At 37.8% G+C, this 23,222-nt stretch overlaps 1 protein-coding gene and 1 long non-coding RNA gene across 13 annotated transcripts in view; one reads left to right on the plus strand and one right to left on the minus strand.

The window, feature by feature from the left end:
* Positions 1-23,222, plus strand: part of auts2a (activator of transcription and developmental regulator AUTS2 a) — a 440,983-nt gene that overhangs the window by 54,359 nt on the left and 363,402 nt on the right. The gene's annotated exons all lie outside the window — the stretch shown is intronic.
* LOC124876093 lies at positions 18,122-21,486 on the minus strand. Its single transcript, XR_007040206.1, has 3 exons — positions 19,280-21,486; positions 18,644-19,143; positions 18,122-18,547 (listed from the first exon to the last, which is right to left on the minus strand). It is a non-coding gene; the product is annotated as an uncharacterized LOC124876093 (long non-coding RNA).

Here is a 23,222-nt window from a genome sequence, read left to right on the forward strand (position 1 = left end):
ACTTTTTATCTCTTCTTGGCCCCTGAGCTCAGTCAAAGTGGCTGTTAGTGTTCCCCGCCAGCATCTCACTGCACTGTCCTCAGCATTCAGTTTGCATGTTCTCAAGGACAGTCCTGCCTTGTCAACACTTTAGGACATTTTTGCCTTTTTCTCTACTTTTTCACTTTTGTTCTTTACCTCTCACAGTTGTTGTTTTCATTTGCTGACAGTTCAAACAAGCTTCTTAGACTATATTCTAATAATTGGCATCAGTGTGATCATTAAGAGCTCATAATCCCTAATTAGCCATTTCTATTTACAATGTTTGCCTCGTTATATTAATACGTTGGGTTCTTAGCGAACGGAGCGCACAGAGATGAGGATGTATGTACAAGTTCAGTGTGTAGTGATTTTCAGTGGTTAATTAGGCTTCTAAGGAGTGGAACACTTTATTGGCTTATTGCTAAGGGAGTTAGTCTTAGCCACTGTGTGAAAATTGCTGCATTTACTGCATTGATAATATGCAGCACTATAAATTGCAATATAGTTTCAAATGCTGACAGAATCCCTGTCATAGAAAAAAGGCTGCACATAGATCTTGATTTATAGTTGGTCCTACTGGACGATACAACTGCTGCAAAAGGTACCTTTTCCATCTGAGATCTGCTAAGCAAAACCGTGTATAAAATTCCAAAAGTAAATCTGCAATGAAGTGACAAATGATTCACATGGCTAATCTTGTGAACAATCCTTTTTCTACATGTTAATATGATGAATCTGCTGCCCTCATTTAGCCTTTATCTGAAGTTCCCAAACATATTTCTTTGGCTTTGTTTCGAACAAGGCTGTGGTTTTAAATAGGGACATCTTTAATGGTTTAACATTGTTGTTAAAGAACCTGTTGATAAAAAGAAGGTGTGTTTTAGTCTTTTATTGGTGATTTAGTGCACATTTAAATGCATTGATTGTCTAAGGTCAAGGTTCTAAAGACTGTGGTACAAATGCATATCAACTGTTTACAAGATTATTGTGAAGCAAATCAGCAACAACGTCACACCAATAAACCAAAACTCTTTGCTTTAGATATAACTCCAAAGTAGTGGAGAACATTTTTTTCTAATTTGGAACATCTGAATCATTGAATTCAGGTGTTCCAATTGCTTCTATGGTCACGGGTGTAAGCAACACCTAAGCATACAGATTGCCTCTATAAACATTTATGAAAGAATGACTCGCTCTCAGGAGCTCAGTGAATTGCAGCATGGACCTGGGTGGACCCTTTCTGTTTCAAAATGATGGATTACAAAGCAAGAGCCATACAGACAGCAATGAGTCAGTCTGGTGTGGAAGAAGCTGTCTGGCCTGCACCCCAGTCTAACAGAACTGCTTTAGATCATATTAGAGCAAGCCCTGCCATTTTGTCCAACATCAGTGTCTGTCCTCACAAAATGCACATCTGGAAGAATAAATGTATTGTATCTTGACATTATGGAGTACTTAGAACACTTAGTATTAAGGTGGGTGGTTTTGATTACCACTGTGGTAAAATACATAGGGACAGCACATATTTCAACAATATTATTATCCAATGAAATCTGATATAGATCTTTACATTTCTTAGTTTCTTTCTTTTTTAAAGTACAAATACCAGTGCCATTTTCTATAAATCACCTACCTTGAGATAAATTATTTCTCTATGGAGCTGTAACCCAGTGCTGTCCCTCCCCACCTGTTGCTGTGCACCATCAGTTGGCTGGCTGAATGAGGGCTGTTACACTTTTTCCTGGCAAATTTGTCTGCAAATATTTCATGTTCCCAAAATCATGGAAGCTAAAGAGGTGCCACCCATCACTTTTATTAATATAACAGTGTTTCAAAACTACAGTGACATGTCTGTTTAGTAGCTGACTGCAGGCTGGCTAGCAGACAGCCTCACTAACCAGCTAATATCCTCTAAGTTAAGCTTTTTAACCTATGAAGAAAAGGTATAACATTGTGCTCAAAAGCACTTCCAATTACAATGTGTTCACAGTATGAATAAGTGCTGCTTTTTGCTTTAAAAAAATCAATTAGATTATGTTATACATTAATATTTAACATTTTTGTGTAAATACTATGATGTTATGGTGTTTTTACTGTTTTTGTTTGTTATAAAGGATCATTTAGCTATCTTATACAAATATTATATTTAAGTTAGAGGTATTGAGCAGGAAAATGACATATGTCACCTGTTGCAGAGGGGATTTGGGAAGTTTTTCATGAGCACAACCCATATTGTACTGCACAACCCCCAAATGCATTTTCCTTATAAATGTGCGACTATTTAAGGGAAAATAAACAGGCTTTTAAGTAGTCCAAAAATAGTTGGAAAACAAGAAAAACAAAACTCTCTATAAATTTTTATATGCATAATTTACAGATTATAGAGCTGAAATAGCATTTTAGACACATTTGTCAAGGTGTAATTTGTAAAGTTATTTAATAACAAACATAGGAAAAAAACATGAATGCAAACCAGGCAGAGCAATGGAAAAACAGGGAGAAAAAACCACAGAACATCAGGCAGGACAATGGACTTAGAGCAGGCAGACAAACAGTAGATTCCAGCAAAAACCAAATGTAAACCAAACAGTTTATATACAGGGAGAGAGTGAAGAGAAAAAGCTGGGCAAGCAGGTGAGGGTAATCAGGTGATTATGAGAAACAGCTGAGACCAATAGAGAGGGTTTAGAGAGAGGAGTACATGAGCAGGAGTTAACAGGAGAAACATAAGGAGGAAATCTAACAAAAATATCTAAGGGTGTATTCACACCTGCCACTTTTGATCAACCTCGAACAGAACAGAGTTTGTTTGCCCCCTTTTTGAGGTGGTCTCGGTTGGTGCGGTGTGCTTACAGCATGAATACAAACCGGCCCTGATCAACCCAACTAAAGAAAACATATGTCTCTTTGGACTTAACAAGCCACCGTAGAAAAGGTGTACCTTGAACTGAAATCTTTCCTGATCAGCTGTATGTTGCTTAGCAAAGCTGCTACCGGCATGTTGTGGGACAGGGCTCGCAAAGATTGTCACGCATGTGGCTATATTTATAAGTAATAGTTCACTCGCAAAAAGTACAATGTGAAAGTGAACCGTACCAACGAAAAAAATAAAGTCCTTTTGGTCCGGACCAAACAAGCGGTGTGAATACACCCTAACTACAATGAGTAAAACTAAAATAACAGCAACTCAAGAACATGAACAACACAGAGATAACAGATCACTAAAGAAATTCAAACACCAGAGAATCACGATGTTTTGTATTCATTTTTTCAGATTTCCATTTAGAATAAAATGTTCATTTAGTACTTCAGTATATGCTTATTAAGCCATAGCAGTTGTAATTTATTTCTAGATAAAGTATCGCAGGATCATAATATCTAAATACATTTTAACATTGCATTATCATTTTATCTGACACATGGCTGACATGACCTTTTCAGACTGACAAAGACAATAGCAGTTTTTTTTTCCTTATACCCAATGTCTTGCTCCTTATTTGTGTACTGAATAGATTTCATACAATAGCAGCCCCCCCGGCAGTGACAAACAGTCATCCTGTTATGACAAAAACAGCTCTGTGACACAAGTCTCCTGCTTCCGTCTCATCCCAGGCTCTGTGAGTTTCCCAAAGACACAAACAGCACTTTTACCTCAAGGGGGGATTTTAATGGCTGCAGAGCACATATCCGTCTCGCCCGACATGTCACTTTCAGATGGGTTTGGAGATGGGGGGGTGGGTCTGTATGTGGATACTTGCTTTTTGTGGGTGTGTGAGGCACAGGTTGCCTGGGTCGATTTTTCATTCCTAAGCTCTTCACCCTTGACTGTCGCAACAGAGCATTTTATCTTCTTTTTCATTTATCTTGGATACATTGAGCTGCAAAGAGCAGGGAAGCACAAATAATGCACTTTATACCTCTGGCCGATTTGATGCTTCAACAATGCACCTAGGCTATGTATTGGTGCCATTTATGGCTGTCCTGCACATGTTGTTGTATGATATAAGGATATGAGATAAAGGCCCACCAGGTGCAGTGATATTTGTGTTTTAGGGGGCGCCATGCTAAGTTGAGGCAGTAAGGTAGTAGTGGACTGTTATGACCCTCAAGTAAAGACGTCTTTATCCCAACTGAGCTATTAAAATGTGATCTGTGTGTGCTGTGTGTACATACAATAAAAACATTTTTATTTCAAATTATAGTGGGCCCTTCATCCTGATCAGATGAAAGAAGATATTCAGTGAATTCAGTGGTGTGGGAGGGTTCAACAGATGGGACATTATTTTTTGAAGAGTGAGAATAAATCAAGCTGCCATTTGTTCAGCTGACAGCTTTATTGTGCTGAATAAATAGCACTCAGGTATCAATGATTAAGATGGACAGGGCAATTCAGAAATGATATAGTCAGATTAGATAGAAAAGGTACATAAATTTCTCTTGGTTCTGCTGTGTAATCTTTTTGCCTTACTGTAATTTGAACACATGCATAGGGATGTTATCAGATGTCCTGCATTTTATTATTTATGGACCAGTTTTAATTGAGCTTTGGATACCATACCCTGAATACTTTACCTATTAAGTAATCTTTGGTTGTGGTCCATACTGATACTAAGTAAAATACTCAATTCTGTTTTCAATACTGCAGTTTTTGAAGGTAAAGACTTCTTTTTAGTTATGAGCAAAAAATATGTTTAATTACAATTTAACATTTTAACTTTTTTAATTCAGCCCTCCTTTGGATAAATTTATAACTTAAAAGTGTAATTTCCCTTTTTGACAGTACAGTAGGCAACATAGTACTTAGTATAAGTGTAAATATGTTTTATGGAAGTATGTACCTTTGATTCAGTTGTGTAATTATTTTATTTTATTATAATGGCTTATCTTTAGTGTGCCACTATGTGCTTCCATTTGATTGTCAAGCCTCTGTTGATACAAATACATTTTACTACTAAGGGACAAATAAAGGATCATTCTATACTAAAATAAATTGTGTTTCAAAGCAAACATAGATCTGGTGCACACAAAACATTTTTACTGTGTAACAAAGGATGTGGTCCATGCAGGTGTATTCAGCAGCAGCCCTGTACAACTTTTGTCTTCCTGGTCATGTTGCCTGATATTTTCTTTAGTGATCAACTACAACAGCAGGGTAGGTAGCTACAGGTTCCCAATGCCCTTTTTTTCTGCTCTTATAGTCAGCTTCAGTCTGGTTGCACCATAACCTGTGTTTTTATTAGCCACATTAGTCTCCAATGCCTTTACAAGTTAACAGAGAAGTAATTGAGGGGGTGGATGGGGGTTTCCCTGGTTTGTTTCGTTGCTTCACTGTTTAGTAGTCATCTGAGCCGTCAGCAGATTAACATTTTCCTATGTTAATTCATACTACAGTAGAACCGTGCGTTGCATGGTTCGGAACTTTGGAACCTTGGAAGCGCATCTTGATTCATCTTTCCTGTCCATCTCAAAGGGAAAGTTCCTCTGAACAACGCTTTTGTCTTTGCCTTGTCGGCTAAAGATGTTCATTTTTCCAGATGTACTCACCATGTTAGTGATTGGCTGCTCAGCTGAAAATGCTGTGCTTTAAAATGGAAACCAAAACCTGAAAGAATAACAAAGAAAACTGAAAAAAATTGACAGAGTGATATTATTCATACTGTTACAGTCCTTGGAAAAAGTAGTAGTATCAAAATATTAGTTCAGGGAATCTATAGGGAAGCATTTTAAAATTAAAACAGTTAATGATTGAGATTGTAAAGAAAAATGCATACATCAATCTTTGGATGGATATATCTTATTTTGGAAAAGTCTTATATTCCTTTCCTTCTTTTTGTAGAATTGGAATAGAAAGTGTCTCAATGCTTTCTGTGAACTAAAAATGGTTCCAAGGATTTTGTGCTTTACTCACGTTTTTTAGACACTGCTGTTATTTTGAACACAACTGCCATAGTATTTCAGACATGCATTTTCAAACTGTGTATCTTTTTACAGATCTGCAGTCAGTTCCTTATTAACAGACAGCTTTAAAACAGCATTAATAAAAGTGCTGGCCAGTGCTCTGTTAGATTCCTCACCTGATTGTTCATGTTTTTTATGCATTTTTGACAGGAAATATTCCCAAACGGCTTACCTGGGCTTCTTGTATATAAGGGCAAAGCCAAACAATGGCAGTGTGCATCACTCTATGCTACATACAGCTTGAGAAAATTCTGATAATTCATTTGTTTTCTCTGGTATCTCTCTAAGAGCAGTTTAAACCATGGGACTGGTATGACACTAATCTTTTTAAACCCTCCTGGTACCGGTAACCAGTCAATGCCTAATATGTTAGCATTTGTCAGTGTGCAGGTTCAATGTCAGTTAAGGCTATAGCTCTATTTGCAGTTAGACTGTCGACTATCTTCTCTGTGTTATTAGATTACCAGGCACCATATATGAAGGAATCTGTTGAGGTTACCTGCTGATCTCCTCAATGATCAATAAAAACTAATGACAAACATTTGTTAGATGCTCCTTATGCAATATAACCCGTGTAGTAAATGTTTCATGCTGAACATAAGATGGACCTTGCACATTTTTCTGTTGCATATCTACTTGGTGTATTAAAGTAGCATGTCTCCAAACAGGCTTTCTGTCAGTATGTCTTTCTGCTGTTACATAAGTTCCTTTTAAGTGTTTTCCAGCTACAGTAATGCTAGTGCCTTGTTCTCAGTTGTTTCAAGTCAGCACAGCTTCACTGGCTGCCACACATTGTTCAGTGGTGAGTGCTTGTATTTACCTTGGCAGACAGTTCTCTGCTGCAGGCTGATGGAACCTGATTGTTTGGATTTAAGAGAGGACTTTGGCCCTTCCATTTGTTTTCAGCAGGGACAGAGCCCAGATAATGAGGGGATTGCTGCATAAGAAGCTGAATTTGTTGGATTCTAAAAGAAATATTTGTTTTTCATCATAGATATGATTGCACAGTTGAGTTGTAGCCTTTATTTAGTCCTTAATATTTCAGACTAAATTCCAACCATTGTAAGCTCAAAGAGTTAAGAGAATGCTTGGATGTAGATTTTTACGGCTGTGTCTTACTACCAAAATACATGCATGTTAGGTATCTTAGAATTTCTAAATAGACTTTAGATTGAATCTAGTCATGCATAAATATTTTCCCTGTCTACCTCTATAGTGACCCGCGACACACTCATAGCCTGGATGTACCTGGATGTACCTCACCTCTACAATCTCTGTTGTCAAAGATAGCAAGTATGTTTCATGGAAATACAGATACTGAATCAAAGTCTCCAAACGGGCTTAATCATCTAAAAACCTTTACATTAAGGACAAATTTGAGCACTTTTTAATGCTGACAGTTGAAGGAAATTTGGAGGATACCTTTTCAGCTAAAGAATGTTTATGGAACTGTCATGACTATTTATAACAGTAATGGAAATTGGATGGAATTGTGCAATGTATCTGTCCCTGATACCAATCAGAGTGATTTAAGATTAGATGTTTGATGTTACTGAGTTCCAGTCCAATCCTATATTAAAGTTAATAGATCAAAGCACTTTATATGCCTGAAAACCCAGAAGATGTGCAGTGAAATAACACACTACTGTGTATTTAATCAGCACTATATTGTGAATAATATTATTGTGACTGTGTCCCTTTCACACCAGAGCAACAGATATTTTATCCCAGCTGTTGTTTCTGCAGGACATCCTTAAACTTGGTTAGACATAATATAATATATATAACATAATATTCTGACAACACATCTCCTAAAAACACATATTGTTGCTAATAGAATATATGAATTTACAGTTTCAGTCTCTAGTAAGCATATGCCTTGTTTGTGTTGATGATGTTTTCTGAAGTGCTAGGCTAATGTTAATAAACTCTTTTAATGATTGATTGACAGGGAAAACACACATTTGTTACATCAGTAAAATAGTAATCTCTGCTGTGCTGGGCCTGAATTAAGACAGTGAAAATATACAGATACATCCACAACCTAAATAGACTTACATTCTGCATCCATGTATACGATTTATAATTTTAAAGAAAAGGAAACATATGTATGCATTTTAACATAAAATCAACACAAATGTTGCACAATCAAATAAGTCAGATGAAAAATTTACTAAAATATCTAAATATGGTTAAAAAAACAACCCGTGGCATAGTTTTCCCAGTATTATAAGAGCTGTTCACAAGACAGAGTTGTGTTTTGATGTGCCAAACCTTGCCATGGTAGCCCCCTGGTTAACAGTTTGGTTGCTGCTGAAACTAAGTCACAGACAGTACACCCATAAGAGGTGTCAACAGTTGAGCTTAGTCAGAAACTCTGACTTTAGGCAACGTCAGATCAGATCAGATTCACTCCACAGCGGTTTAAAAATGCATATCTTGAGCTATTAGAGATCCCAATCCTGTATTTATGGCTCCTTCCGTCTCTGTCTTCTACCCGACTCTCTCTTGTCCAGTCACTCCTGGTGTAACGTCACCATGACAACCAAGTATGGTAGGTTAAAAGGGACATTGATATTTGCTAAATAATTTTCTTCCATTACTTTCTTGTTGGTGTCACCATTGGTGGCAGAAAATCCAAAATGGTCCCACAAACCAGAATAAACGGTATCCCTGGGTATCCCGTCATTCCCAGCCTCCTTTCTCTTTCCTTGTGTATCTTTAGTTAACTGGAGCTGCCAGAGTCTGCTAAAATGAACACTATGGTTCTTATTTTTTAATGAACCGTTCCCTTATTAATACGTGTTATAAAATTGTTATAAAATGTACCTATCAACATTAACCATGAAGTGTTTTCCATATTTTAAATGCCTGTTTGAGAGTTCTTGGGTACAAACTATCTTCATCTTTGTGCCTTGGTTTTGACCCACAAACTGCATTAAACTATAAAGCCATCTCAGGTTATTGAAAGTGCACATTTGTTCAGCCGGCCGTTTCATCAAGAGCTTTGTCGATGTAAACAGTTCCAGTTAAAATGTCTTCTTTTGTATTTGTTTCTGCCTGCTTCAGTGGGTGACCCGTATACTGTTGAGGTTCAAGTTATTTTACAGGCCTGGCAGGATGTAAATTGCACTCTGTTCCAAGACAAACACAGGTAATGAACCAGATCCAGTGGAAAGCAAAGACAGTCTGTGTCCCCCATTCCCATCCACAGCCTTTGTGAGTGCACTCAGTGGTTGCTTTAGTGTGTGAATGAGTCCAGATGATTGGGGTGTTCTCCATTTAATCTACCCTTGAGACATCGATCAGTCTATCACAGGGCAGAGGGGAAATTATTACAAATGGAAATGGCTTCTGGCTCCATCTCTGTCTCTCATTCTCTTTCTTTTCCTCTCCTTTTTCATCATTGTTCATGTCTGCCTTAGTAAAATCAGGGATTCATTGTTGAGCATTCACATTCACAGAAAGATTTCTCATTTTTATTCTTTCCCAAAGCTTAGTGTGGTTTTTCCAACATCCATAAATTCATTTAATACCATCTCTGAGAGTATTACGCCTTTTTTCTCTGTACAAGAAATAGTCTTTGGACTGTACACTATTATTCAAATACTGTGTATCTTAGCTATTCAAAAGGAATTTAAGGCCTTTAGAAAACTAAATCGTCTACAGTTTCTCCTGTCTTGTTTTACTTGGGATTTACAATATAAAAAGCAAATAGATTTTTTTTTCACATAAAATATAGACCATGCAAGCTAAGAATAAATATACAATATCCAGAAAAGGAAAAATATTACTGAGATTATTTTTGAGAACTCAAATAAAGATGAATGCTTAAATGAAACGGCTCAGTGACCTTTTGTTTCCACTGGCAGTTTTTGGTTCAGCGAGTCTTGGAGCACCCAGTGGAGTTGAAAGGTGGGAACACATAACACTTCTCTGGGACAAATATCTCTCTCTCTGTATGAGGCCTCAACATAAGGAATTCCTTACCTGCAGAACCAAGACTGAACTCTTAACTGGCATCAGTTCAGATTAAAGCTAATACCACTATTTCAAACAGATAACAAATAATGTGACTCACCAAGAATTGCCAAATTTCAGGATTCTTAGTTAAGTCATAATATGTTCCTAAATTCATAATTGACTAATATTTCATTCTTAGTCAGTTCATGCAATTCTTGAGCCATCTGGAATTTGTGGCAAAGGTTTGAACCGTTCATCATTTTGATGCCGAACTCCCAAATCCAAAACTTACCCTAAAATTGATCATGTCTTGGCAATCTTATTTGTGGTCTGTGTGGAATAGTGGCTTAAAACGGTTTCTTAAGCAAGACTATATACTCATGAATGTTGACCATCCTTTCTTTAATAATTTCTTGGTATTATGTCTTGCTGATAATTATATTGTTGGGTATTAATGTTTTTTTATTCTGTTCCATATCTGCATTTTAAACCTTGTACAAAATGTTTTCATGTTTTTATGAAAACGAATAACTATCTAGGGAAACACAAAATTAGCTTAGACTTTATAAACATTTGTCCTCATGCAAACTAACTAATAAACTAAACTAAATGAATAAATGTTTAAAATTTTCAGTTTTTCATCTTTCTGCAAACCATTTAGCTCTTTGGGTATTTTCTAATGCCACTTTTTCATCTAAGGCAGAGAGAGCTCTGTAACCTGGTGCTATTTGGGATAAAATGTAAATTGATTTTCATTTTACTTTTTTCCTTCTGTGAAAAACTAGAAGAAAAAATACTTTTGTTGTTACCCATGATACCTTGGAGGCATCAGAATCAGAAATATGATGGCGAAGAAAGGCAATTAAAGTCAGTTTGAATGTGGTATGGTTGTTGATGCCAAAACCGGCTGCTTTGAGTATTTGAGAAACTGGTGATGTAACGTTGTGACATCATCATCTCCCATCCTACAAACATAGATGCTCCAGCAGTCACACCCATCAATGCTGTGACCAATCACTGCTGTCAACAGTCACATCCAGCCAAATCAGCGCAAACTTCAACCCCTCCAAAAAAAAAACATATGTAAATATAGATGGCCAAGAGCTCTCAGATGAGATTAGTGAAATGAATGACAGAAACTAGCGTGTTCACATACCTCCTCATACCTGCGTGTTTCAGTCCACAATGATGCGCATGTATGTAGGCAGACTCTTTCCTAGTGTGGACTTTAGTTCCAACCTCGAGCCACACTTCAACTACTTGACTGATTGCTGTAGTCATCTTCTGCTCCCTACGAGTAGCTTATCTGGCTGCTTCGTTTGGAAGACCTTTGTGGTAAAACCTGGACAGGATTTTTAAGTTTCTTTCATGTTTTCTTTGGACTGGAATGGACCAAATTTTTGATTGAATTTTGTTGGTGGTTGAAAACGAGCACCCACTAACTACAGCACATTGAAATTCAACTGCCTTGTTTGACTTGCCGTTTGTGTTGCTTCTGGGGTTTTTTTTTTTGGTTTATTGCTGTTGTGACTAGTTTATGTAAGTATATGGTTCTGGGTATTTTAAGGGGCTCATACAATAACTAAGACAAAAATGCTTTCTGGGACTCCCGTTTAAAAGAGTGTGAACTGCTACAGTACTGGGCTTTTGCACACATCAATGAGGCTTCATGGCTCATCAGAGTCATGTTCTGGCTCAAATTTATAAAGGGAAAACCATTTAAAATATAAAACATAATTAAAGTTCTTTTACAATTTTTCCTTTGCTAATACCGTATGTGTTTATTCACAGTTTTTATGCCTTCAGTCAGAATCTCATGCAATGTAAATAGTCATAAACATAAAGAAAATCATTAAATGAGAAAGTGTTTCTAAAACCTTTGACCGGTAGTGTAGATAAGGAACAAAAGAAAGCAGTTAAGCTCTGAACTGAATTAAAACCAATTTAACTCAATAAAAGTTAGTAATTATCCATAGATTATTAATAAGTAAAGCATGAATCTCTATCTGTCATGTATTAACAGAATTCAAACTCAACAATCCTGGACAATTGGGATTGCTTTATTCAGTATCTCAAAGCATAGACACAAAAAATGTTTTAATTTTACTGGTTTAAATTTCTTTAAATGGTTTTGATGATAGTGTTGCTGTCTATCTTTCCATCTCTGTGGAGACCCTCAAAGTGGAAGTGTTCATTAATAAAATATTTTCACTAAGATTTGGTGGATTTTATGAATGTATTTGAATGCAAGCTCTGTAAAACCCTGTGATAATCAGCACGGTCGGCTAGAGTTGTTTGCAAAAAATAAAATAAAATACAGAACTCTGGTGGTGTAATTAAAACATGTGTAAAGTGTGTGTAAAACATGTACTGCAGAAGAGAATTAAGTGGAATATTCAGACAGTGAGAAATGTTTAGCAGCCTTCCACTATGAAGCTCCACATTTAGATCAAGTTCTATTCAAAAAGTCCTGCCTAGCAGGGATGTTTCGGGTTAGATTTCCATTTGGTTAAGGAATACACCTGAGAACATAAACAGGTCCAGCAGAGACTGCACTTACTAAAAAAGCTGAAACAAATGCCAATTTCCTCACAGCTTTCTGAAGAGCTGTGTTTGAGAGGGTGTTTACATACTGCATCTCAGCATGGTTCTCCGGCTGCAGCATGGCAGACAGAAGGGCCCTGCAGAGGATAGTGAGGGGAGCTAAGGAGGTCATTTCAGTGTCCCTACCCTCTGTTCAACACGTTGACGAGGAGGTCTGTTCCGGAGCCCTGTTCCTGCAGTAGCTCTGGAACAGACCTCATCAACGTTTTGAACTGGTGCCATCAAGCATGGTACAACAAGTTTAATAGCCGAACCAGCAGACTGCTAAACAACCTTCTGTAACAAGCTGTTAAATTGCTTTACTGTTGTTAAGATTATGCACTTTATGATATGCCTCTTAGTTTAGGTTTGGTAATTGTCATTGTATTAAAAGTGTGCCATTAAATGGCAATAAAGTGATTTGAATTTGAATGCACTCCACTTTATTTCTTCTGTTTGCCTACAATCTTTATTGGCAGTGTGATAAAGTGAGTATAAGTTGTTTCTTTATTCCAAATGATAATGTGTAGTTTTCAAGGCAAGAAAAATGAAAACAAAAACTTTGGCACTAAATGAATCTTGAATCTCACTTTTACAGCAGTTTTCTTTTTGGACAGTCAAGGACAGATCTGCTTTTTGTCCGTGTTGCTGCCTAACTTTTCACATGTCCTTGTCCACTTCTGTCATCAGAAAGATTCAATGAATAGTCTATCTCTCTGAGTTCCCCCCTATATATATATTTATATATATATATATATATATATATATATACACACACACACACACACACACACATGCACATACAGTGGCGTTCGCTTTCACTTTACCAATCAGGAGCACCAAACTAAATGTCTAATGTTTAGTGAAGGCAAACATCCTTGTGTATGTATATCAGTTGTGGGAAATGTTTCACAGAAATCTCATATCTTATCAGTGTAGGCCGTCAGTTTTCACTGTAGGTGTTTTTCTCCAGTGACTCCAGCTCTTTCACTGTAAAGGCAGTGCGTGTAATGAAGAGAGTTCTGTGTTTTTCTACAACAAATTATTGCTTCTTTAATTTTGCACATTTTGACTGACAGAAAATAGGACATGCAAAAATAATTGAACAGTTCAGAAGGAAATTGAAGGAACACATTTTTTCTGGCAGCCGTGGCAACTAGAAGATGCTGTGAATTTTCTCTCTTTCTGATCTCATTAGTTCTTTTGAGCATGAAATGTCAAGTGCCTGCAGAGGAACTGAATGCTTCTGAGACTACTGTCAGTCCATCTGCGGCTGTTTTTAGTTCTGCTTTCTCACACTCCTTCTCAACTTGTCAACTAAACATTTTTTTTATCTCCTAACATCAGTAATCCTACATGAAAAACAAAGGACTTGAAGTGATCAACGTCAGTATTGGTTAAATTCTTCCCTTTTACTTTCTCCTATTTACACTTCCTTTCTTCTATGTCTCTATAACAAAGTACTGCTCACTAAAACAAAGTTAAAGAGCCCGTTCTCTTGTTCCCCATTAGCCCCTGTTTACATACACCAAATTTTACTAACTTTAGACATTTTCCCTGTCCTCACACCCTGGACATTTATTTCTCCTTTGGACGACCCCGTGTTTCTCTCCATGTCTCTGTCTCTAACCCACTCATAGAAAAATGACTTGTTCGTGTTGCAAGCATCATTTGTTGCACATAATAGCAGTCAAATTCAAATTTACTGCAGCATATGAAACAGTTCCCACTGCTAAAAAGTTATATATTAAACAAAAAGAAAATCCAAATATACGTTTATGCTGTTTTGGAGTGAGGTTGAATCTCAGAGGTGACTGATAATTTTTGCTGTGTAAGAATGAGCTAAAGCACAAATCAGCTATGCATTGTGTATCTAAGCTCCATCAATATCAGTGTATTTTAATGCAATTTTATATGATAGAATTACATGATAGAATTATCTGTACTTAAACTTAATCTTTTTTTGCACGTCACAACTTATACTAAATTTTCTGTCAGGTGCAGCTTACACGTGTGCAACCTTTCCTCTGTGTGGTATTTGACAGGTGACATAATTTACCAGGACCAGCACCTGCAACATGTCCTGATAAGGCTTTAGTTACACTTCCTGTAAACAGTGGTGAAATCAGCTGGATGCTGTTGCTTTGAATTCATAGCTTCTATGTGTAGTGAGGGCAAGTTTACCTCCTTCTGACACATTACTGCACATCTTTTCTGTGAACACTGTCATATTGTGTTGAGCAGCTACCTAATAAACACCTGACAGACAGGTGCAGGGGACAGAATGGACTGTCACCAAGTCCCAGATCCTTTGGGCTTTGGTCTCGAGGCATTTTATTCCCCTGGAGACTATCCTGCCACAAAGATAGGGCAGTGCTGCGGGGTAACCTAAGACGTATAAAAATGACAGTTCCTTAAAATGCCTCAGATTCCACTTCCCCACACATTCATAACCCACAAGATATTAGTCGTAAAATACTGCATAAACCATATTTCCTGCCAGTGTACTGTGTGTCAGCTGTGTAGTGCATTTTCCAGCAGTTCCATACAGGCTGTAAAATCTGTCGTTTCCTTGGCGCCACTCAGCTTGCTTCATCCTGTGCGCGTACTCACATCAGCATTAGCGCTTTGGGGCAGGCAAAGGAAGGACCTGTTACATCACAGACTAAAACAAGTGACAAACAAATTAGCAGGCAGTAAATTAGTACCATGTTGAGCAGGGATATAAGCTCTGGGGACTTTGTAAGCACTGTACTCTTGGAGTTTTAGATGAAATTATCTGCTTGGACACATTCTGTATTTCTGTGTTTTAGAGGATAATATGTTCCTTGTACTCTATATTTTCAGTTTTACTGATAATCTTATGTTGTTTGTGACGTTAAAGAAAAGCTCAGACTAAGGTTTAATTGCTTTAGGGTTTGTTATAATTTCATATCCACTTCTCACAATAAGATCAACTGGCAGAGCATCCTGAATCAAGTAACCTGTAGTTAAATGCTATACAAATATGTCATTCATGTGTCTTTCAGCACAGGTTTAAAACATGCTTTAGCAGTAGTTAGTTTTCATCCTTATATCTGATCCCTTCACAGAACCATGAGGGGAGAAGAAATCTGTTGGTTTTTAAAGACAAAGGCTTATATTATCAATAAAGAAATAATTACTTTGCTAAGTTGTCTTTATACTGTTCAAGCACACACATCTATAAAAAGCTTGAATATCAGAAAGAGTTCAATATTTCTTGTCACTCATTTTAGAAAGTGAAACTTATAAAGATTCATTACACATAAAGGGACACTTTGTGATTGTGGCTTATAGAGAATGAAAACCTAAAATTCAGTTGCACAGAAAATTATAATATTACATGAAATCAATAAATATGACATTTTAAACAGAAATGTTCTATTTATTGTATTTAATGTTCTAAAACATATTCTTATTTCTATGCACTCAATACATGGTCTGGACTGCTTTCGCGTGAATAACTGCATCAATGCGGTGGGGCATCAACACGTTAAGGCTGTGGTTCTGCTGAGGTGTAATGGAAGCCAAGGTTGTTTTGATAACGGCCTTCAGAATTTTGGGTTTTCATTCTCTGTAACCCACAATCATCAAAATTACAAGAAATAAAGGCTTGAACACTCTAACACTCAGCACATTTTACCTCACTGAAGAGGCACCAACCAAAACTTTTACAGTACCTGCAGTTTTCCATTTCTTCTTAAAGGACAATAAATGTCATTTAACTACTACTCCTGCCTTGCTAAGGCACGGCCTGCCTGCAAAGTACAACGTCCACTGTCTGCACAAAGAAGCAATGGTTTCAGCAACCGTCTGTGTGTGTCTGTGTTGCCCTGGCAACCTGTCCAGGGTGTACCCTGCCTCCCGTCCACAGACAGGAGATAGGCACCAGCCTGCCTGCGACCCACTATGGAAAAAGCAGAAGAAAATGACTGACTGACTGTTCTGTTTTGTTTCCTGGTCTGTGTTTTTTTTGTATATTTTTTTACATAGAGACACAGTAATCAAGATAGCATAGCACCTTCACTGTGATCAGCTGTTATTGGGGAGCAACACGGTTGAATATGAAGAATCAGATATTTTTTCGTATTCAATAAACAAATCAAAACTAGGAATTCCACCATATTTGGTCTATAAAGGCATCAACCAACAGCATGTAGTTTGATGCATGTTTCTAGGATAAATAAAAATCAAATAAAGGTTAGGATCATATGATTCAAAAACCACTCCCTATATTTATGAACATGAAACACAATTTTTCTCTTTGTGTAATTTTCACCGTACAAACAAATTAGAATTAGTCACAGTCTGAGTCGGCAGGTGAGACATGGAAGAAAACTAGAATCACTGTTGGCCAGGAAGCTCTCTGCATCTCAAACATTGCTACAGAAATCATATAGATCTGTAGCAGTCACAGCAATGGATCAGGTGTTCAGAGAAACTACACACTTTGCCTTTTGGAATAAATCTATGCGAGCATTGCACAATCTGTCCTCCTCTTTGGTTTATCTGATAAAGTAGACTGCACCCCTTCCAGAACATTTGAGCAGCTTGTACTTTGTCTCATTATGTGTCAGCATGTTCAGTTGCTGCCAACCAATGTTGAGTTTAACAGCAGTGCTGCAGTGTTTGTTGGCTTCTGATCCTTTTGTTAGTAGCTAGAGATTATTGTTGAGAGACGAGTTTTAAGTTGCTTCTCACAAACAGCAGTGATCATTCAGAGACAGAGCCACAGTGTATTTGGGTGGACAGCTAAATTACTTTAGTGCTCTTAAACCCTCACTGACTGTTTGATAAGCTTTGAAACAAAGAGATAATAAAGGTAGACTAGAAAATTTCAGAAGAAATTTAGACGGGGCCTGCCTCTTGGTGCGTGCTTCTGGGACCACAATTTCTCTGGCTGTTAGGTTTAGCTCCCATCAGGTTTCAGGGCAGAACTATGAAGAGCTTAAAAGAACTGTAAATGTTTGTGTTAGTTCAATTAAAGTCACCAAAAACTGTTTTCCATTTACCTGAAACAGGATTCAGGTTTCATTACGTGAGGTTAAAACATGGCCTCAGACTGGAACCTGTCATAATAAGGCATTTCAAAAACAGCTGGGAACAATGGTTTAGCAGCAATAATAATGTTCAACCAAATTCAGCATTCTACATTTACATGACTAAATGTTTTTATGAAATATTGTAGTTAAATTTTATTCTGTAGCCAAGAATATGATTCATGTTGATGAGGAAATAAAAACTTTCTGAATCAGGATGCGTTTGTACCATGAGTTTTAATGGTAATTTACACAAGTAAATCCACTTCTTGATACATGAGATAATTCAATTCAATTCAGCTTTATTTATATAGCGCCAATTCACAACACATGTTGTCTCAAGGCACTTCACAACAGTCAGGTACATACATTCCTATTAATCCTAACAATTGAACAGTGCAGTCAAAGTTAGCTTTTTATTCAAATTGTATAAAAAGTTTTTCTATCCAAGGAAACCCAGCAGATTGCATCCAGTCAGTGACTTGCAGCATTCACTCCTCCTGGATGAGCATGTAGATACAGTGGACAGTCACTGGCGTTGACTTTGCAGCAATCCCTCATACTGACCATGCATGTAGCGACAGTGGAGAGGAAAAACTCCCCTTTAAAGGGAGGAAACCTCCAGCAGAACCAGGCTCAGTGTGAGCGGCCATCTGCCACGATCGACTGATAGACATTTATTGATCCAAATAAACTTGAAGAACTAAGAGAAAGCACTATGAAATGACTGAAGTCCTTAGCGATGACAAACATGACAATTAGTTTCCTTCAGAACGGATTTGAACAATAACATTTGGTCTGACAAAGCAATACATGTAATTAGTTCAGCTCAGTGATCTCCTGCTATAGTTTCTTCTGAAGCTCTTTGACTTGAGACACTTTAGTTTCCTGTTGGGATGTGATCTGCTGCTTCACATCAGAGCCTTCATGGTGAGAAGTGGAGGAAAATTCAAAATAGCCACCTGTAAAATTAAATTTAAATAAATAAAACATTAATATACATGGTACATTTTTTTATTTATTTGATAATTAACAAATGCAGTGGAAATTAAGCTTACATAAGTCCAGAGGTTGCAGACTGTGTGCCGCAAATGCTTGATGTTTGCTCCCGCCTCGTTGACGCTCCAGCTGTTGGTCAAGTTGTTGATGGCGATGACCCGTCCCACGGCATGTTGAAAGACACACAGACATCAAGATAAAACTTTCAAGCCTTAAGAAAAATCATCATCATTTAAAATCATGAACATGCAGATTTCTAACTACATAGGTGACCCAGGAGGGGTCGATGTTGCAACTGCAGTAAGTTTTGAGAAAAATGTACAATCACAACTTCATTGTGTTGTTGCAAATTACCCTGAACATGTCATGGACATACCTGGTCATGGGGCAGGGAGTCCAGAAACCTTGACATAAAGAGACACAAATTACTTAAATGAGAAAAGCACACAAAATAACTTATCCTAAACTCAGTTAATAAAAAGCAAAATGAAAGCCATATCTTTTTCTCCGTAGACTGCTTGGAAGATCAAGGCTGCCAGGTGGGTTGGGGTGTCCTGCGCTAAAAGCATGGATACATGAATAATTACAATCATGAGATTCATGTTATATTTGAACTTTTACCAACAGCTACTATAATTGCAACATACAAAATACTTTTTAGGTTCATAGTCTATCATCAGCTAGATTTTGGATACCTTGGTGACGTATGATGGGCCGCTCTGCAAATCGACCAGGTCCAGCCTCCTCCATCTCTTCTTGGAACCCTCATGAGTCATGCCGTGCGTTGCATGCTCTCAAGCCTGCAAAAACTTACTAAAACTGGGCAAAAAACGGTTATTTCCACTCAAAGCAAATTAACATAATGGCCAAGCAAACCGAGCGGAGTGGAGAATGTCCATAGTGTGGAAAAAACTGCTCCATCAGACTGGAGCATTGGCTCATGATCAGAAAGAAAACCAAAAAAGGAAAATAAAAAGAATACTAGAGAGCTCTAGCAGGTTTTCTAGGGGAGTTAAATAAAATGTTTCAAAAATGCACTGGTCTCCAAATTAGTTCAGTGGTCGTCTGAAGTAGCTGTATTCAAGAGTAATAAGCTTCACAGCCGTTACTGGACCTGTACAGGCCGTCAGCCGACACCGTTATTCTTATTACCTGTTAAATACATCAACTGGATTTCCAGTATCCAAGCGAATCACTGAGGACATTTGATTCTGATTATTTGTTCTCACTTTGGTGTTTTTACCTAAGATGGAGTACCATTAAAAATGACAGGACTATTGTCCTAGTGTAATTTGTTTCCCAGCCCTCCTCTCAAGTCATGGTGAAGATGCAGCTGAAAATGAAGCCAAAATACAATATACAGGGTGGTGGTAACTGTAATAAGTCTGCAACACACCTGACTGAACACAATATTCTGGCTGAGATATGTAAATGTGGTCAATGAGAGTCTGCCTTTCCGTTGTTGGATCCGAGATGAGTTGAGTAAATCCTTTGCTTCCAAACAACTCCTTGATTGCTGATTAAGATTTCTACATTGGAAAGAACGGCTCTCACTTCATCCAGTGTATTTCCAAGTCTTTTGTATGGTGGCTTTAAGCTTTTGGGTAGCTTCAAAACTGAATGTAAAGTCTTGCCTGAGATGTTGTAAGCTGCAGTTCCAGTAAAAGCTGTGAGGAGTACCGTGGGCTGAGACATGTCACCAATATCACCAAATCTGGGAAGCTGGCGCAAGAGCTTGGTTGCTTCCTGGTAAACACATTTGATAACATGAGACTTGCCACAGCCCGCCCCTCCAGTCAAAAAATAAAAGAACGGGTCTGGATTTTGATGGACGCTTGAGTCTCATTTAAACTACTATTTGTCTAATAAAATCAGGGCTCAATTTGGGTATTTTGATTGCTGGCACGGCTCCACTGTTGACATCAACTTGGTATTCTGGGACAGGGTCTTGTTCTTCATTTTCATCGATTGAGGGTCGCTCCGCTACGCATTCCAAACGAGATATTTTTCAGGCAATCCTGTCATCCAAACATTCTCTTCATCTGGGGCCATGTTCATCAGTTTGCTCATGGGAAGGCTCATTTTCACACAGTCTTCATCAGTTTGGATAAAAATGACACTGCGTGATGACTTTTTAAGGGGTAGACTACATGTACGGGCTACTGACTCTTGAGCACTAACTGTTTTGAAAAGGCTTGCATGATCTTTTTCATCTCGTCCTGTTGGTTGACATCGGACTTCTTTCCAACTTCAGCAAGCCAAGCTGGCATTTCCTCTTCATTAGAAGTGCTCTCTGGTTTCTCAACACCTGGGCTTGCTTGTGTGGATCCAGGTGAAATATTCAGATTGCTCAAGGCCGGAGGAGGGGCATCACCAATGTCGTCGCTGACAAACGATACTGGTACAAACTCATACGTGGCACAGGGGCCACGGTTCTCAAAGAGTTTGTACAGATGTTCAACCATGAGCGTTAGGTCGCTAAAAGTCATGACTACTGCAGTTCCGTTAGGATAGGGCAGGCCTGCTGAGTTTCTGGAGTGAGAATCAAAAACTCCAAACCTACCGTCTCTGTCCCGGAAAACTGCAATACACTCTGGAGTCACCAAAAGAAAAGCATGGGTGACATTTTCAGACAGACACTCTAGTTGTGAAGCAAGAGGCAATCCAATTAGCCATGATCTTTGAGGGCTATCATTCTGACACAAAACATGACCAACTCTTACACCTGTTGTGTGTACAGTGTAGATGTTCCCGTCTGTCAGTACTTGTTGGGGCATCTCTTCAACTGTCAAGTGATTATCAACAAATCTACCGTCCAACATGAGCTGCTGTTTAATGCCAACATAAAGTGCATCTCCTTGCTCAAGTACTCTGTCAAGTAACACTGTGTCACACTGCAACCCCTCACTGTAGTACGCTAGCGCAGGGTTCCAACGAAGAAGCCTGAATCATAATCAGAAAATGGCATAAATTTAGCATTTTTGCATAATTTTTTTGGCTCATAAGTTAATGAATTAAAAATATACAACTGTATTAAACAAAAACTTTTATTATCCTGTTAACAGTTCAAACAAACTTTAGTTTCCAGGATGTAGATATTCAAAATATTTGACATTTCAACAGTAGATTATTCATGAAAGTTACCTGGCAGCTGTCATCCCTGACATGGTCCTCGAGAGGCACGGGAGAGGACTCGGCGGGGGCGTCAACCTCCAACGTGGGGGCGGCTCTCCTGGGCTGGCGACGGGCTGGCCTGGTCCTCTCAGTCGGAGTTCCCTCCACCTGAATTCAAGAGGAGCTTTAAATTTGGTAGAAAGTACAGAAGATGCACAAAACTATACATCTTGAGGTCTCTGATTTAGGCTCTGTTGCAAATATATTTTAAATAATTTAAGACAACTTACATCCACTACTATTCAACTATTGAATTACTGAAAAGTAAACTACAGCTTTACCTTCTTCTCCGGAGACTGGGTGGGGGTCCAAGCCTGCGCGGTGGGTGGGGATGTCCTGGGCTGCAAACACAGGGATAATTACAACCATGTTGAAAGCACAAAACTACCAACAACTACTGTTATGCTAGGAAAAAAATAAACTATTACGATTTATAACTCAAGATACCTTGGCGATGTCCGGCTGGCTGCCCTGCAGGTCCTCCAGGTCCAGGGTCCTCCATCTCTTCTTGGCGGCCTCGGAGCGTCGTCCCTTGCGTGGCATCCTGTTAAGACAATGAGAACAGAAGAAAACTGGGGGAGGAAAAACAGGTTATCTAGACCAAAGCAACAGAGAAAATACAAACTGTGAAATGTATTTAAATATGTTCCAAATTAATTAAACAGTGTTTGTGGGAAGATAGTATGTGAGTGAAAGTGTGTGTGTTAGTGAATATTATGTGTAGCTTTGAAAATAAATGTCTTGTGTGTCTGAATATGTTTATCTAGTCAGTGTGTTGTTTTCTGATTGAGATGTAACAGTAGTGTAGATGATTTAAGGTGGGTGTAGTAAAGAACAGGTGAAGATCACAGCTGGCAGCACTGGAAAACTTCCAAATCGCAAAGTCTCGCACAAGTGAAAAGCTGTAATAAAATGCAAAAATAATATCCATTAAAAACAATGCTAATCAAAATATTCAGTTCCAAAATATATTTAAAACCAGGGATAAAGCTCAAAATTGCTCATTAATGCTCTTAAAGGACCAATATCATGTTCAAACATCAACACATTTCATAACCCTGGTCATTAGTAGTATTTAAAAGAATCAAAACCAAAACAAAGTGAAGATTTTTTTTGTGTAAACAAAAATAAAGTTTAACCAAATTATCAAGATCTTTCACTCTAGAAGCTAATTAAAATAACCAAACACAGCTGTAACATGTTGAATTTGTTCTTAAATGTATATCCAGTCCATCTTAATTGATAAAATATGATAACTGAATAAAAGGCAAATTAAACAATATTGAACAAATACTGAATGGCAAGTCAACATAGTATAATAAATGTCAACATATATAAAGAGTTGCAAACAATCAGGCAACAAATTACAAGTAGTCACATGGTTGATTAGAAAATATTCCTCATGATCTCTGTGATAAAAGACCAACAAACTTAATACTTTAGTGATACATTTCTGTCTTTATT

Source organism: Girardinichthys multiradiatus, chromosome 11 (genome assembly GCF_021462225.1).
Source record: "Girardinichthys multiradiatus isolate DD_20200921_A chromosome 11, DD_fGirMul_XY1, whole genome shotgun sequence".
NCBI classification, from domain to species: Eukaryota; Metazoa; Chordata; class Actinopteri; order Cyprinodontiformes; family Goodeidae; genus Girardinichthys; species Girardinichthys multiradiatus.